General features: G+C 60.6%; 1 long non-coding RNA gene across 3 annotated transcripts; it reads left to right on the forward strand.

Annotated features, from left to right (window-relative positions):
• The first annotated feature begins 3,754 nt into the window (after positions 1–3,754).
• On the forward strand, positions 3,755–14,188 carry LOC137861217 (uncharacterized). Of its 3 annotated transcripts, XR_011099475.1 has the most exons (7): positions 3,755–3,891; positions 5,648–5,731; positions 9,112–9,377; positions 9,685–10,562; positions 11,010–11,113; positions 11,199–12,990; positions 13,478–14,188. It is a non-coding gene; the product is annotated as an uncharacterized lncRNA (long non-coding RNA). The 3 variants fall into 3 exon arrangements; XR_011099476.1 differs by lacking the exon at positions 11,010–11,113 and having other exon boundaries at positions 11,195–11,343; positions 13,478–14,161; XR_011099474.1 differs by lacking the exon at positions 11,010–11,113 and having other exon boundaries at positions 11,195–11,591; positions 13,478–14,156.
• The last annotated feature ends 2,911 nt before the right edge of the window (positions 14,189–17,099 follow it).

Below are 17,099 nucleotides of genomic sequence, written 5' to 3' on the forward strand. Positions count from 1 at the left end.
GGTTTGTTTTATTTAAAAATACAAATAAAAACAGGGAGGGTGCCTGCTCCCTGCTCAGCTTTGTCACCCCAAAGCCCCGCTTGGTGCCCACTGCTCCGTGTCCCCCCCCAGGCCCTCTCCAGCCCCCCGGGTGACCCGAGCACGGGGTGGCCGTGCGTGCTGCTCTCGGGGAAGGCATTAACCAATTTGCTGCTAATCGCCTTATCGGCAGCAAAGCCAAGCAGCTGCTGGCGCAGCGCAGGGCAGCGGCTGGCCAAAGCAAACACCACCCGGCGCCCTAGGACACGGAGCACTTCAGAGGCAGCTGTGCCTGCTCTCGGCTTGCCAGGTCGCTGGTTTCTGACTGTAGTCATCCAGTTTGCCTCTAGAAAGAAGGACGAGCACCGTGGTGCCAAGGGGGGGGCAGCAGAGAAGTGCAGGGCGAGCACAAGGGCAGGGAGGGATGGAGTGAGGAGGGATGCTGTGTTGGCCCAAACCTTAGCCCATGCTCCAACAGCGGTGCCCAGGTGACCTTGAGCTCCTGCTATGGTGAACCAATAAAAAAAATGGGGTCCAGGCTTTCCCATCATCTGGTTTCCTCCATGGGGAGATCACACAAATGCCAAAAAACTGGGCTGGGTGGCAGGGAGCTGGTGCTGCGGAGTGGGGCTGTGCATCCTTCCTGCCATCTCCTCCAGCCCCCCTTCCCAGCCAGCTCCAGGCACGGGGACAGCCCTCCTGGGGGGAAGGGATTAGGCAGAGAGAGCAATGTCACTAAAACACGGTTCCCCTCAATTACTCGCCCGCCCTCGGGGGAAGCATCGTGCCTTCCTCACTTAGCGCGCTGTACGCTTGCAGATTTTTCAGCCTGGCTCAGCTGCTCTGACCTTCCCTGTAAGAAAAAGCAAGGCAAACGGGGTGAGAACACGCACCCAGGGCAATAGCATCAGCATGTCACGTTGCCCTGTGACACTGGGCCGTGCCCACAGTGGTGAGACCTGACCCAGGGCTGCACAAGCTGTGCTGGATGCGTTTGAGCAGCTCCAGCATCCTCCACCCCGCGCCTCCTCCCTGCTCCCACCACCCTACAGCCCCTGGGATTTCCCTGCTGATTCCTCCAGGACAGGATCCGACCTCGCTGCCTGCCCTTGGCCCCAGGATGTTTGCAGAAGTGGCTGGAGCTCAGGGCAGCAGGACAGGCAGTGGGAGGGGGATTTGGGGCAGTGGCCGCTTACCTGCTCGGCGGCGGTTTGTGTGCGGCCAGCGAGGGGCTGGGAATTGCCTTTGGAGGAGGGAGCACTTGCTGGTGTGCTTAAAAATAACCCGCTTGCTTGTCAAGGTTATAAACAGGGAGAGAACAAATTGCCTTCCGAGTTGATTAAACCGCTCGGTGTAGCTGTGCACGCGGCGCTCTCCCGTATGGCTGGGACGAGCCGGAGTCTATCGCATTAATTTGCGCTCTGCAGTTCCTGTGCTAATAAGGCCTTGATGAGCTGCCTCCTCTTACCCTTAATGCTGGCTCCGCCAAGCTCTGCTTGGCTGGCCCCGGGGCCTTCAGGGCTTTTTGTCTTTTAGAAACGTTGTGAGGGTTTTTTTATTGTTGGTTGTTTTTTTTTTTTCACCGTTGTGTTGCTTTCGAGCAATGCCGTGTGCCGCGCTGCCCCAGTGCCACCGGACCAAATCTCCAGGTTTCATGGGGTTCCTTCCCCCACATTTTTATTTATTTTTTTTCCCAGAAAAACAGGTGTGGGAGCAAAACCCACCTGTGGCAAGAACTGCTCCCAGGCACGAGTCTCCATCCATCCTCGACGCCGGGCCACAGCGCTCGGCATCTCCCCGCGAGGCTGAGCCACGACGGGGTCTCCGCGCTTAAAAGAGGTTTCCAAATATAGGCAGCCCCTCTCCTCCCCTGCCCTCCCCCTCCAACTTTCTGGGAAAATCCCTTTCTGCCTAAAATTATCCAGATGTGCTTTACAGCTCGAGGGGAGTTTGTGGGAAAAATATGAGGTTAGTTGGATGAGACATTTCCTGAAATGTGGGGCTACGAGCTGGTTCCATTTTGCAGCAGACCCACACCGCTCGCGCACCCGGCGCTGCGAGAGCTTGGCGTAGATAGCCCAGATCAGTTTTATCCTTTAATGACAACTGGGGAGCGAGGGATTTTTTTTTTTATTTATTTTTATTTTTAATTCATACTGCGTGTTTGGGAAAGGAAGAAAAGGATTTGCTAACCAGCACGCTGCGACCTGTGGCCCCGCGGGCATCCCGAGGAGCTGGCACAGCCCGGGCTCCACGTGGCCACGTGCACCCTCGGGAACCAAACCTGGGGCTGAGCAGTGCAAAGTTCCCCCGATCTCACCCGGGATCATCGTGGCCCAACAGCCTGAGCCCTGGGTAGCCTCCAAGCCATTAATTAATTTTTAGTGGCGACGAACCAGTGGTTGGTGCAGGATTCTGGGTAGAGGCTTCATGTAAATTGTAGCAATTTGCTGGCTCTGCCACTCTAAATCCCGTCTAATTATACCGAGGGTAGCATCTGACATTAATTTGTTACAGTATTTGTGTACTGAGCGCTAGACATTTTGGGGACGAATTTAAGAGCAGCCTTCAGATCTTTGCCCTTGCAATCCGCTGCGAGTCGCAAACGACAGAACTTAGCCGTCTGGTTACCTGGCTGCGTTGGGAAATGGGTGATTTTGAGGTCCTAAATACTATTATTTTTATCCGCAATCGTTTCGCAGCTGCAGAATTAGAGGCTGCATTCAGGCGACTTTGGGAAAAAAAAAAAAAAAAAGGCAAAATTAGCCCTCTTTGCTCCTAGCTGCCCTTTTCAGGCTCTGATCTGTAAAATAAGACTGACAGCAACTTCCAGACCCTGGCAGCAAGGCACAGCCTGGGCCACGTGCCCGCGGAGCGCTGGGGCGGGGAGGATGCCCAGGACCAGGCTGAGGACGGGGCCGAGGAGGGCCAGGTGTTCAGCCAGAGCTCTTTGAGGATATTACTGCTCTGCTAGGTGCAAGAAATTCGAGGGATGCGCTATACTTAGTTTCAAAACACTCTTGGCATCACTGCAGATCAAAGAGGAACGGTGCAGGCAGGATCCCGGAATAGAAGGCAAAAGAGGGAAGAGATTTGGAATTTACTGGGGAAAATGAAAAAAAAAAATAATGCTGAAACCAACGGCACGGTGCTGATGGACTAAAAATAGCAAAGAAGGTATTAGCAGCGGCTGAGAGCTCACACCAACACTCAGCTCCGTGCTGGGTTTGGGGAGCAAGGCGGGGAGATGCCCGAGGGATCGCCACATGGGGACAGGCAGCCACCAGTGGGTTTTGGGGTATGCCCTGTGCCAGCCGTGCCCCCAAGCAGCCCATCCTGCCCCTGTGCACCATAACAGGCTCTCTGCATCCCATGGGCAGCAGTTTCCCATCCCATAAAGCAGAACGTTGCTGCTCTGGCAGGACCCCACACTGGCAGCATCAGGGGCTCTGCATGACCCCCTCCAACTTGCTGTCCCCAGGGCAGCCTTGTGCTTGTGGCATCGGGGACAGCTTTGCCCCTTGCCACCCAGGCCAGCAGGCTGGCGGTGCCAGAGGCACCCAAAATGCAGTCCCCTCCCCAAATCAGGGCAAACCAGGCAGGGCTGGGGCAGCCCCTGTGGGACATCAGCCCCAGCTGGGTGATTCAGAGGCAGAGCCCAGAGCCCCACAGCAGCCACCTGCAGGCAATGAGGGGCTGGGGACCCTTATAAGCAGCAGGAGCAAAACCCCCAGCTGGGAGTTTGGGCATTTTCCAGCCCTGAGGGATGACAGCTTGTGTTTGGGGGTGCTGAGGAGCCAGCCTGTCCGCACCACGCGCCGCTTGGTTTCCTCCTTGGCCGTGCCAGACCCTTCCCCGCCAGCTGAGCTTGAGGTGAGGCATTAGCGCTGGTATCTCTGTTAATATTAGCATGAAGCAATAAAGGTAACCTGATTGCGGGAAGGCAGGGAGACCAGAGGGTTTGGAGCCGTTCCGCAGCGCTGCTATTAGAGAGCTCCGAAGAGGAGTTATTAAATTACTGCAAGGTACTGCAGGCTTCTCCTAATGGGGAGACTCCGGCTTGGCTCGGAAACTTAAGCTCTGGCTTGTTCAGGTTAATTAAAAGAGAGCTGGACATCTTCCAGGGCCTCGCTTCTCCTTTTTGATGGCTGCCCCCTCCTCTCCAAGGCTGTGCTGTGCCATGGCACCAGGCGGGGTGCTCCGAGCCCCTTGGGTACCAGGGTGGCAGAGCAGAGGGACTGGGGCTCACCCACAGCTTTCTGTGCTGCTCACCATGAAGGCAGCTGCTGTGCCTCCCCCCCGCTGTGCCATCACCCCATTCCCCAGCAAATTCCTGGTCCCTTCATAGGGAAACCGGCCGTGAGCATCGGCACGGCTGCAGCTCTGGGTGAGCCGCAGGGCAGGAGGGCAATGGGGTCCTCTGCTCCTCCTGCTGCTGCTTTGGGCTTTGTGTTTCCCCATGCTGTGCTCAGCTGCCCCTGCTGCTGCTTTGACCCCCGCTTGGCCTCTGTGGGGATTTTTCGGCTGTTTTTTCGGCCACCCCTCGCCCTGCAGCACATCACCTGCGAGGTGGCCGGGGCGCTGCAGGCAGGTGGCTGTGCTCTGCACCCCCCTGTGCTGGCAGGGACTTGCAGAAGGGCTGGGGGCTGCGCTGACCTTCCTCCTCCTCCTCTTCCTCCTCCCCACATGGTTCAGCTTTCCCAGCCGCGGGGCAGGGAGAGGCTTATCCAGCAGCTCCTGCCCCCAAATCTCACCCTGACTTCAAAGCGAAGTCCCCTCCTGGCCCACCCAGGAAACCCCCAGCCCCAAATTTCCACTCGGCGGTGGGGTGCCTGGGTTTGGGGTCAGCACCCTGGAGGGACGGAGGGGTCTGCCTTGCTATTAAGGGTTGTGGCAGGTGAGGTGGGGTCCCCAGGGCCGCTGCGTGCCCCCATCCCCACGCCTGCCCCATCTGGGACTGGGGCTGGGCTGTTGGAGGCGCGGGCCCCGCGTGTATAAATACCTCTCGCAGCTCCGTCAGTGACTCAACCCCCCGAAACGCTTTTTTGGACTCATTTTCCCAGAGAGAGTTTAATGGGGTTTGTCGTGCCAAAACCCCAAGCTATGCCTCACTTTCATCCCCTAATGCAAGCCATATATCAAGAGACACTAACGGAGCAGGGAGGGGTTTCTGACAAGGGGATCCTGGGAACAATCAGCCAATACCCCCCCTCCCCAGCCTCCCCCCTCCCCGTTTTATGCATTCCTGGTAATGTAAATAGAAAGGAGAGCGTTCGCAGCCCTCCTCGGACCCGCGCAGCCGAGGAGCCCGTCTGGGGACGGCGCCAGCAGCCTCGCAGGCAGTCTGCTCCCGGGGGCTTTGGCCGCGTCCTTTTGAAGTGTCTCGAGTGTCAGTGCCAGCGCTGGGTCCCTGGGGAGAGGGTCCCCAGGGCCACCCGTGCCCCCAGAGCGTCCCTGTCCCGTGCCCATGGGGATGGGGAGCAGCAGGGGAGGGGGGGAATGTGGCTCAGCTGGGATCCTCCTGGGGAGGTTTGCAACCAAAAGGGTGCAAGTAGGGTCAGCTGTGGGACGCCCAGAGTGGGGAAGGGGCTTGTCCACCTCAGGTTATCTCCTCTCCGGTCTCCTCTAGGTGTTGGCAACTGGGACAAACACCAGGAGGAGGAGGAGGGCTGCAGCCTGCCCAGCAGGGAGCTTTCCCGTGGCTGCAATTAAGGTACGCGTGGAGTGGGGAACAGCACCAAACCCACCATGAGAAACCTCACCCTGGTCCCACACAGGTGAGGGGTGTCCCCATGGGAGTACAGGGGTCACTTTGTCCCCACACTGCCCCTCATGGTTGGGTGAGCCTCCCTCGTGGCTCCATGGGCACCGTGCCATCGAGTGGCACCGCTCCGGGTGCCCACGGGAGGTCCTGCGAGGGGCAGGGGCCACTGGGTGGCCCTGGGGGACCCCAGGGAGTGCACGGGGGCTGAGGGCATCTGCAGGGGTTTTATTTGCTGGGACCAGCCCTCCGTGGCCCTGAGGTTTATGAGGCCGCCGATGCGGCTGCTTCCTTGTGGGCTGCAGCAATAAACCTTGCCGGGGGGTCAGAGGTGACCGTGAGCGCTCTTAAGCGGGCAAAAACGGTGGTCTGGGATGGAAACTGAACTTGTCGAGCCATAATCAGAACCAGCGGGGTTAAATTCCTGGGGCTGGATGCCGAGGACTTAGCCTAAACATCTCCCCGGTGCTGCTCGGGCTGTCCCAAACAGGATCCGACCGCGTGTGGTTGTTTGGGCAAGGTCAGGGCTCGTGTGCCACATCTCCCCTCTGCACTGACGGGTGCTGGGGCCACTTGTTCTCCTCCATCTCCGAGCACATTGCGCCAGGTGAATGCCTCTGCACCACCTGGGCGATCCAAAGCGACCCGCAGATGGATGCAGCCTTAACCAGCTCCCAGCTTCAGGTGTCTGCAAAGCACGAGGGTGAGGTTGATCCTGGAAACCTGAGCCCTGTAATTGTATTTTTATTTTTTTTTTCTGCCTCGGTGATATCTGACGGGTTGGTTTGTTTGTTTGTGTGCGCGTTTGTAGTGCAGCTATCAAAGGAGGCCTCGGCGGCGATGTGCACAGCCTCTTTTTTTTTTTTTTTTTTTTTTTAAAAAAAAAAGGCCTGCCCTGGAGCCAGCACCAGCTCCTCTGTGTCAAGCTGCTGCACGCCTGCTGTGTGCAACCTGCCCAGTGGTGGATCCACAGCCGGCGCTCCTGGGGATGGGGCAGGAGGCTTGGCTTTGGCCCTCTGAGCACCCACCTGGAAACAGCTCGGCCACCTCCAGCACTACTGGGGCACCCCAAGCTGGAGCAGACCCCCCGGTGCCTTTCCTTGGTTGTGGAAAGACCCCACAAGGAAATTGGTGAGAGATGTGGAGGTGTCGCCACGCAGCCAAAGGTCCCCGTGCTGCCCCCTGGGCTGGCTGCTCCACGGACCGACCCCATAGCGAGGTGGGGAGCCCTCAGCAGCATCCACCACACGGAGCTGCCCCCATCCCAGCATTGCCCAGCGTGGTCCCACCTCGCCAGGTCCCAGTTCCCACCTCCTGCCTGCAGGAGCAGCGTCGGTGCTCGCCCTGGTGAGAGGTTATCACGGGGCCAAGCTGGCGGCTGAGGGTTCGCGTCGGCGTGGTTTATTACGCTCATTAATGATGTGGAGAAGGCAGCGTGTTAGCAAAAAACGTGACATATTTAGGTTAGTTAAGGCTGGAGGACTCCGCCGCAGCAGGAATGGATTGCACAAAGATATATGACATTCACCATGGGCCCGTGCAAGATGATGCATTTGGATAGACTAATCAAGATAATTCACATATATTGTCCTAAATTAATTATAGCCACTAAGTACAAGCCCAACATGTCAATGCAGACAGCTCAATTAAGAGCCCTTATTCAATATGTGCTGATGGTCAAAAGAGCAAAGAAGAGATTACAATGGGCAGGGAGCATGGAGCGAGGCGGTGGGAACATCGCGGTACCGCTGCGCAAAGCAGCACGGGGAGGGCAAGGATGGGCACAGGGCAGCGTGGTCAGAGGCTGAAAAGTCACAAATAGGGACCTGCTCCTGCCCTGCCTTCCTGAGCGGCTCTTAAAAATAGAAGAGATGGAGCAGATGTTAAAATATCAAGGTGAAAAGGGGAAAGAACAGGGCTATCTTAAAACGCAAGTGCAGTGTGGGGCTGCGGCACTGGGGCTGGTGGGGGTGCGTGCCCCAGGGGAGGAGGTGGGGGAGAGGATGGGGATGTGCCCAGGGGTGTGGGAAATGGGGAAAATGCTCAGGAAGGAGCTGCAGGAATACAGGAAACCACCCCAAGGGGCTCTGGAGCCTCCCTCAAATTGGGGTCTCGTTCTCGGGGGCGCCCTGACACCGGGTGCCTGGTGGCCAGGTGCCGCGTCTCGCCCCGAGCCCAGGAGCTGTTGTGGGAAACCCTCGGGCTGGTTTCCTTCCTCCAAGACCGCGGCCAGCATCTTGCAATCTGTTTTCATTCCTATTTCATGAGAGGTGAATAATTGATGAGAAACACAATGCAGGGGGGAGAAAATGAATACATATCTGTGTACGTGCATGCACGCGTTGGTGGTGTTAGGGAGAGCTGAGGCTCGGAGGCAGGGGGAGCGCTGCCCTACGGTGGCACCGGGCAGGGGCATGGGGTCACTGCTGGCAGGAAAGGTGGATGGATGGGTTTGGGGGCTATAGGGGCTGGGATGGGGGTGCTGGCTTCTATGGAGAGGAGGGCACAAGTAGGTGGACCCCAGCATGGGGTACCTGCCTGCGCCCGCCGGGCTGGGCAGGGGCACCCATGGGTGCGTCAGAGCCTGGCTGAGCATATCCTGCCCCCCAGCTGTGGGGTCAGTGGCTCTGGGTTCCCAGCTCTGATTTATCACCTTGCCTTTTTTTTTTTTTTTAATAAATGGGTCATTTCCCATCCCGATCCCACAGACAATTGCAGAAGGCCCTGGCACCGCGCCACGAGCTCCTTTCAACTTCATAGCGAGTTCATCAAAGGCCCGAGACGCCATTTCCCCAAATAGTAAAAGTGTCAGAGAGACGGGCGTGTTGGGAAGCTGCCGTGACAGCCAAGTGCTTAATTAGCGGTAATGCAGGGTTTACAGCCCCCCTCGCTGCCTCCCCCCCTCCCCTCACTTCTGGGAAGGGCGTGAGGGGTGAGGGAGGTCCCGCTGCTGCTCGGTGACCCGTGACGTCCCGCGGCGCTGGCGGTGGGGACGGGGACATCCCGTGCTGGCTGCTGCAGGAAGCCTGGCAGAGGTTTCCCTGTGTGGCAGCATCCTCGTCCCCATGTCCTGCTCGTGCCCCAGCACCCAGGGGTGCCCCTAAAACCACAGCACCCTCTGGTCCCTGTGTGATGGATCCGAACCTGGGGATGTGCCGGAAAGCCCTGGCACGGGGTCAGCAGCAGCGATGCCACAATTCCTGCAGCTCTGTGCAGTGATCCCGTGGCTCCTGTGGGATGCCCCCGTGGTGTGGGGCTCTACACCTACACACCACTGTCATTTCCCCTCTCTCTTTTCTCCTCTCTGCGCTAATCCTCTCCTTTTCCCACAGAAATCACACTTCCCTGCCAGGCACGCTCACCGCCTGTCTCTGGGCTATTTTTGCCGCATCCTTTTGGAGGCACAGCAGCCGGAACGGAGCACGGCGACTTCAGCACTCAAAGGCAGACCGTGAGCTTTAATGGAGCTGGTGGCATTATAATATTCGCGCTCGCCTTCCCCACTGCTTTCCTAATATAGCCCGACACCGACCGGGATTTTCAACTGTGGCGGCGCGCGGAGCAGCTCCCTGCTGTCCTGTCACCCCTGACCTGGCAGGTGGGTACAATTTTCCATCAAAACTACTATATCTAGCAAAGCCTGGGGGGAAAAAGAAAAAAAAGAGTGATTTGGAGGCTGTTAGGTCCCAGCTTCCCAGGGCAGCGAGGTGCCATGGGCAACGTTCCCACCAGAGGTAGCGGTGCGCTGGGCGGGCAGGTCTCGTGCTGCGGGGGGCACAGGCAGTGAGCTCTTCCATCACTTGGCTGGAAAAATATGATGTCCAATGCTAGGATGGAGTCAGTCCCAGCAGGAGCACCGCCGTGCCCTGTTCTGCCACCTGGTAAGTGCCACCTCACCCCTCCAGGGACGCGCACGCGAGTGGCGGGAGCGGAGCGAGGCGATGCGCGGTGCTGTGGCACGGCTTGCCCTCGACGTTCTTCATCCCCCCGGGCGCTGGAGCAGCGTGGAGCTGATAGAAAGCAGATAGCAAGCTGCCTTTCATTAGGGAGCAGTCTCGCAGGAGCGCCGGCTCCCACCACGGGGCCCCGCTCGCACCCAGCAGGCTGCGACGCCGGCGGCTGTGCCGCGCTCCCCAGGCAGGCACCGGGCGGCGTTCCCCAGAGCATCCCACGGCACCTTCGTGGCACTGGCTGCATCCTGCTGGGGATGGGGTGACAGCCACGACAGGCTGAGGTCCTGCACAGAGGTCGGTGCCACCTGGAGAAGCCCACAAGGGACCCGGTGCTCGTGGCTGAGCGTGCCGGGGCCGTCCCACCTGGCCGCAGCTCCGCGGCCTCCCGCTTCCTGCGCTCCCCCCGCCACCCTCCTCGGCACGGCTGGGGCCTCGCAGCTACAACCAGGAAACTATAAAACTTTACAGAGTGCGGCTGGAGAGAAACAGGAATTGCTGCAGTAACTGCCAGAAGGGCCAGCGTTAGATTCACAAGATTTTCCAGGGCTTGGACTCGCCAGGAAGGGATTTATCCACCTAGGAGGAGCTGTAAAAACTAAAATTAAATTCTTCATCTCAGAGAGGGAGGGGGGAGAGAGAAGAAAATGCTTGACCTCCCTCCCGAATGCTCTGCTGGAGGCCAAGGGGCTGAGGGGGACGCGGGGCATCCGTGGCTGCACCTGCAGCACCCTGGGGGTCTGGCCCCAAATCCTGCATGGGGGTGCTGTGCATCCCGAACCCTCCGGTCCTTTGCCTTCAGGATACCATCAGGGGGCTCTGCAGGTGCCAAGGTGAGTGTCCCCTCCCCAGTCCCTGTCCCCATTCTGCGTGGGACCAGCCCACACGTTGAGGCTGGTGAGGTGAGGATGGTGCTGGGCACGGTGTGGAGGTGATTCAGGACCCCACAAGGGGTGAGCAGGGGCACTTCTCCAGCCACCCTCCAGGATCCAGCACCGGGGCCACCAACTCGTGGCCTGGGGACATTTCAGGACCAAGAATGTGCAGACACCGGGTGCAGATGCAGGATGGGTGCCTCTGCCCGCCTGCTTTCCCTGATGCCTCTCCCTTGGCAGGCAGGCATGGGGCAAGCGCATCCTCCTGCGCCCCATCCCCTCCTCATCCTGCCACGGGGGTGGCAGCCAGGGCCACAGGGGGGTCACCTGGCCACAGGCTGTGGAAGGAAAGCCTCCTGCATTCCTCACGGCTTCTTTTTCTTTTTTTCTTTCCCCAATATAAAGGTGCAGGGAAGCGCAAAGAGCCGGCCCTGGTAGCTTTTGGTCTAGCAAAGGCTCTCGCTGCTGTCAGCGATGGGGATGGCTCCTGCGGTGGGAGAGGCAGGCACGTGGTGGAGAGAGCAGTGCTGTGCCCGGCTCTTTTTAGGAAGACGGCTCTCACAAGGCTGATGTTGTTGGTCTCTCTGCAGCAAGCCCCGGCCTCACAGCCTCCAGCTGGGGAAGCGGCCGGGAGAAGCCAGGCTCCTGACACGCGGAGGCAAAGATCAAACGGCGCTCACTTGGCAACCTCCAGCCCTGTGCCAGGGGACAGAGGGGTGTCCCGTGCTCATCTATCCAGGTTGGGGAACCAAACCCATGTGCTGTGTGCTGGGAAACCCACATCCAACAAAGTTTGTGCAGAACCACCCTGCCCAAGAGCCCGGCTGCTCCGTGCGGACACCCCGGTGCCGCGCTGCTGGCCGGCCCTCCCCAGGGCTGATGCGCTGGATTTGATTTGCATCGTTTTCCTTTTATCTGAGTGTATTTTCTTCCCCCCACTGCCTGCCACAGATTTTACACTGAACGCATCAGAGCGCTGCTGTGAAAGTATGTATGGGGAGCGCTCTTTTGTCGCTTATTCTGGTTTTCTTTCTTTTTTTTTTTTTTCTCCTTCTTTTTTGCCCATTACTGCCAGTGCAGGCTCTTAAAATAACTAGCTACTTTAACCCGCGTCCCTTTGTTCCCTGCCCGAGCACGGCTGGGTGCCGTCTTGCGAGGGAGGGAGGTGAAGTGTCAGGGCCCCGCGGAGAGCTTGAAAGGAGCTTTGTGGTGGGGGGGGACAGGGTGCTGCGCCCCGAGCCCCTGCATCCCCTGGTGCGCCCCGCTCCCTCCCTCCAGGCTGTGGGGTTCCCTGGGGGAGATTTGGGATGGAGGCCACGTGGCTGCCTTGACCCCAGTGTGGGAAAGGGCAACGGCAAAGCAGGTCGGGGGCTGGATCCAGCCCCGTTGGGAAGCGATGGCAAAGCCTGGGCTCAGCCCTGCCCAGCCAAAAACGGGGGAAGAAGACACAACCCCATGGGGATGGGCTCCTTGGCACCTCCCCAAGCAATGTGGGGGAGCCCGGCCCCCTGCATCCTCACGGTGCCCCCAGGGAGGGGGATCCCTTTGGCCAGAGGGGGCCGGGGTGCGCCCGGCGGGGCGCTGCCAGCGGGCTGGGCTCCACCGCCCGCGGGGAGCTGGGGCTGGGCTGGAGCCCGGCTTGGAAGCGTTAAGTCGGAGGCTCGTGCCGTGCCCGGGCACGTCCCCGCTTTGTTTATTCCTTCGGCTTATTATTTTGTTCAACTATTTATTCCTGGCTGCCTTTTTCTCACGGTTGCTGTGTTTATTTAGCGCAGCTCGCCTGGAGCCCTCCGGCTCCTCGCGCTGCTGCTGAGCGCAGCCGCAACCCCGGTGCAGCAAGTGCAGCCCCGGGAGCCCCGTGCTGAGGTTTCCCCAAACATTGAGTCCATGCTGCACGCAGGGATGAGCTGGTTTATCGAGGGGACAGCGGGCAGGGGGTGGCAGCATGCAGGGCAGGGCTCGTGTGTGTCCAGTGCCACCAACACAAGGTGTGCCTGCCCACCACCACGACCTGCGGGGCCGGGGGGGCTGCACAGAGCACAGAAACCCTGGGCAGAAAAGAGACAAGTTTGGGAAGTGGCCCACAAAGTGATGCCATCACCCTGCCCCGAGTGATGCCACCGGGGGACCCCATCCCCGCCACCCCCCTGAGCTGCTGGGTGGTCACCGAGCCCGTCCCTGGTGGCACCAAGGAGCCCCCAGCCCCAGGCCTGGCCCCGGCTCACCCCGGTGGTCCCAGGCCCTGCGGAACATCCCTGTGCCGGGGCAGCCCCTGGGGACCCGAAGCGCCGGGGCCGGGGAGCCATGGCAACCCGGCGAGGATGGGGGTTGCCATGGTGACGGGAGGCGCAGCATCCGGAGCGGCTTCGGGCGAGGGATGCTCCAGGTGGGATGCGAGGCAGGGCCGGGTATCCCCAGGGCTGGTGTGGGGAGGGAAAGGGGTGACACTGTGGGTGTGGGGCTCAGGAAGCCCCCCCTGCCCCATGGGCTGCCCCTGGCCCCAAATCACCTTGGGAGCAGGGGGCTGAGGGGGTCCTGAGGCAGGGCTGGGAGCCTGCGTGGGCGCTGGCAGCAGGGAAGGGGCGAGGGGAGAGAGGAGGGAAGCGACCTCCCGGCTGGGTGTGACATTTGCCAGACGCTGATGCTGTGTTTGATAGCGGGGGGCATGCTGCTGCCCGCAGGCACCCACATTTCGCACACCTCCCGGCAGCTGGGGCTGGGCTCCCACCCCGCAGCCTTCTCCCCAGGGCCCCTGGTGCTGCCTTGGAGGAGCCACACGAGGCCTGGTGGCTCCTTTCCCTTTCACGCCTGGTGCGCAGCGCAGCAGGGAGGGGGCACAGGGAACCAACACAATATTTATTTTTTCACTGTAGCATTTCCCAGCACCACCGTACAGAAGGGGACAGCATCACCGGGAACCCCGCAGCGTGCGCCCCACGGCTCTGCGCGGCCCCATTACGCACCAACCCTGCTGGGACTCCCCAAGGGCTCATCCTCCGCACGGCGCACGGCTCTGGAGCCAGGTTGGCAGCCCCCCTTCCTCCCCGTGATGCTCCCAGCCCTTGGAGGGCTCAGCCCTTTTCCCCCGTGCAGGAAATGTGGCGGGGCTGTGCCGCCAGCGTGTGCCGGCGAAGCGGGCTCGCGAGCGCTCGCAGCGATTCCACCGCCCGGAGCTTGCGGCTGGGCTTCGCCTCCTAAGCCTGCTTCCAACTCCTCGCGCGGGGAGCAGCGATTTGTCTGCAAATGTATGCGGTTAAAATAAACGCCGAGAATTTTAATCCTGGGAATTTGGAAAGCAGGAGATTTAAAATAACAAAACCCTTTCATATGGCGCTTAATCCGAAATTAGATGGGGTTTTAAGTTGTTGGTTTTTTTTTTTTATGGTGGTGACTGGAAGTTCCTCGGCCACCTCCTGCTTGCTGTGGGCTGGGGGAAATTTGGGGTGCCCGGGTGGGGGCTGCTGGGGACCGGTGGCTGGCCCCTGGTGCTGGGGGCGGTGAGGGAGAGCGAGTGCTCTTCTTTGTTGACATGGAATGGATCTCCCACAGCTACTTAAGGTTTTAATTGCCCTGTGATTAAAGTTTTCATTACTAAGCAATTAGCACCTGAAATTTTAAGTGCTGAAGTGTTTAACTGCATCCTGAAGCTTGCCAGAGGTGCGGGGTGGTGGATGTGGGTGGGATGGGAGAGGGTTTTGAAGTGGGGATGGGGAGCGGCGGGAGATGGCCTCCAAACCGGGCTGCCACCAGCAGTGCTGGCTGCCCCATCCCACCCCACAGCACCCCATCGTGTCCCGTAGCACCTCATCCCGCCCCATCCACCCCGCGGGCAGCGCCGCACGGCACGGGGAGGAGCGCCCGGAGGGGCGAGCGCCCAGGCAGCCTGGGAAGGAGACAGGCTGGAGCCGGCCCTGACCCGGCGGGAGACGCCGGCTGGGCGAGCTGGCACGGGGCGGCCCTCCCTGCCTGGGAACGGGGCCCCCCCGGGGTGCTGGGGGTGGCAGTGGGAACCCTGGGGCAGCCGCATGGAGGTGCCACCTGCGATGGGAACAGCGCAAAGGGGACCCCAGCGCAGCTCGTGTCACCCCACTGTGCATCACCTGGCCCCAAAATGGGGATGATGCTCTCAGCCCAGCTTCCCACAGCCCCCCTGTTCCCAGTTACAGGGGCTCAGGCAGGGTTTTCTCCCCCCTGCTGCCCCCACTTCAAGCACGCGCTCGCTCCTGGCGGCCACGCTATCTCCTGGCGGTGCCCTCCCCGGGCTGGCCGCGTGGCGAGGAATGTACGCCCGTCTGTTTGTTTTAAAACTCCTGCCGGGCGCTTTTAATTTGGTGCCCCTTAGATCTTCTGAGAAAAGAGGAATAATTGTTCCCTAATCGCCTTCTCCTTATTAACTCGGAGCTGAGGTTGCTCCATGCAAATGAAGCGAGTGCCGGCGGTTGGGCGCACCAGGGCAGGGCGTGCAGCTCCAGCCCGCGTGCACCTCCGGGGCCTCGTTCAGCCCACGCCAGCAGGGACAGGAGGGCCAGCGACACGGGCACGGGGATGACACGGGGCAGGCAGATGCCCGGGTTTCTCCACGCACCCACGGGTGCGCCTCTGCCAGCGGTGACAGCGCGCCTGGCACCCGGGGACCGCGGCACCGCTGTCCTCGGCGCGGTGTCGTTGCGTCACTCGGGCGGCTGGCACAGCAGAGCCAGCCTCCGCCAGCAAATTCCACGCAGCCACCACAGTTATTTCCTATTGTGCAGCAAGAGGAGCCTGCCAGTGCTGCTCCTGAGGCCGGCACCCTCCGGTTGCAATGCGGAGGCAGAGATCAGGGACCCTCGGCTCGTCCAGATGCCAGCCCCGCTGCGGGCCATGCCCCAAAATCCTCAGCCCCCACCTGGGACCACAGCACCCTCCTGCACCCTGGGGAGAAGCCACTCAGCCCCATGGGAGCTCGTTAATTACAGCACACATGGGGTGAGGGGGTCACAGCCAGCATCCTCCCTGCGCCCGTGCTCCCCCCCCAGCTCCAGTTCCTCGTCCTTTTCTGCACTAAATCCCTTTTGGGGCTGAAATTTGCCAGGCGCGGCTTGGCTCCGAGGGGAGTTCTCGGGGAAAGTTTAAGCAAAATTTGCTCAGCCATTTTTAAGTTATTCAAGTGTGAATAAGCAATTTCCCCGTGTGCTCCGTTCAGAAATTTCGTGCTCGGGTAACTCGGGCCCCCTGAAGTCGCGGAGCAAACGAGGCTGCCGCGTCTCGCTGCACGCGGCGGTGCCGACGGGGAGGATCTCCCCAGGAGCAGCTTCGTGGGGAGAGGCGAGTCTCCCCACCCCAGCTCTGGGCCATCTTTAAGGTTTTTGGCGTCTCCATCTGGCCCCCGGTAGCCCCTCGGTAGCCCCCCTTCCCCACGGACACAGCTCCGAGTGCACAGGGGAATGGTATCAGCTTGGCCACTTGCTTCTCCCTCGCTCATCTCCTCGAGTGACGCCGTGTCCAAAGCAGCAACTTCTGCTTCTTGGCTCTAACTTTGCCATTTTCCTCCCTTTTTTACCATAAGCGAGACACTCAGCTCTCCAGGGCGCAGCTGGTCCCGTTGGGCCCCGTGCCCAGGATGTCAGGGTGCCGCAGCAGCCCTGGGACTCGCCACCCTGCCAAGCCCCGTGGGGATGTCAGCCCAGGTCCTGCAGCCCCCAGGGAATTGGGACCGGTCAGCCACCCCAAATTGTCTGCAGCTCGGTCTCTGCACGTGGCCAGGGCTTGGGAAGACAAATCCTGCTGCACCAAGGGAGGAGGAGGCGGTACGGACACGGACACGGGACATGCTGGAGGCTGAGCACAGGGCAGAGTACAGCCGTGGCTGGCCCCGAAAACCTCCCCCGAGATCCCACTCCTACCAGGAGCTGCAGGGAAGGTGGCCGGGAGCTGCAGCGGGTTTCTGGGGCAGGTTTCTGGGGCAGGGAGCGCCGCGGCGGGGCGGCGAGCAGCAAGGTGCTGCCTGCAGATGGTGCCGGGGGCTGCCCAGATGGTGGTGCCGTGGGGGGCGACGTACCCGGCTGCGTGCTGCCCTACAGACAGAGCTCCCAGCCGCCCTGGGGACTGGCAGCACCAAAATGCCCCAAAATCAGGGACTTGGGCACCGCTGAGCATCCGAGGAGGGGTCATACAGGTGGCAGGGGCCCCGCTCCTGCCCTCACCGAGCAGCCCCAGCGGTGTTGGGGTGGCTGCAGCACATCCCAAGAGGTCCAGCCCCGCATCCTTGTGGTCCCCCAACCCCAAGCAGCCCCTCGTGGTGAATTCTCCCTCTCTGCAAGGCAGCACTGAGGGCCAGGACAGGTCGCAACCCTGCACAGGACCCCAAAACCTCCCTGTGGCTGTCAGCAGGGGAACTGCTTCCCATGGGAGGTGGGGAAGGGGGAAAACAGGTGGAAAATGGGGGATCCCGGCAGGGTCCTCTGTGTGTGTTGTCACCCTGGCCAGGACCCCAAGAGCGAGCTGTGTCACTGCGGT

The sequence above is a fragment of the Anas acuta genome, chromosome 9, assembly GCF_963932015.1.
Source record: "Anas acuta chromosome 9, bAnaAcu1.1, whole genome shotgun sequence".
NCBI classification, from domain to species: Eukaryota; Metazoa; Chordata; class Aves; order Anseriformes; family Anatidae; genus Anas; species Anas acuta.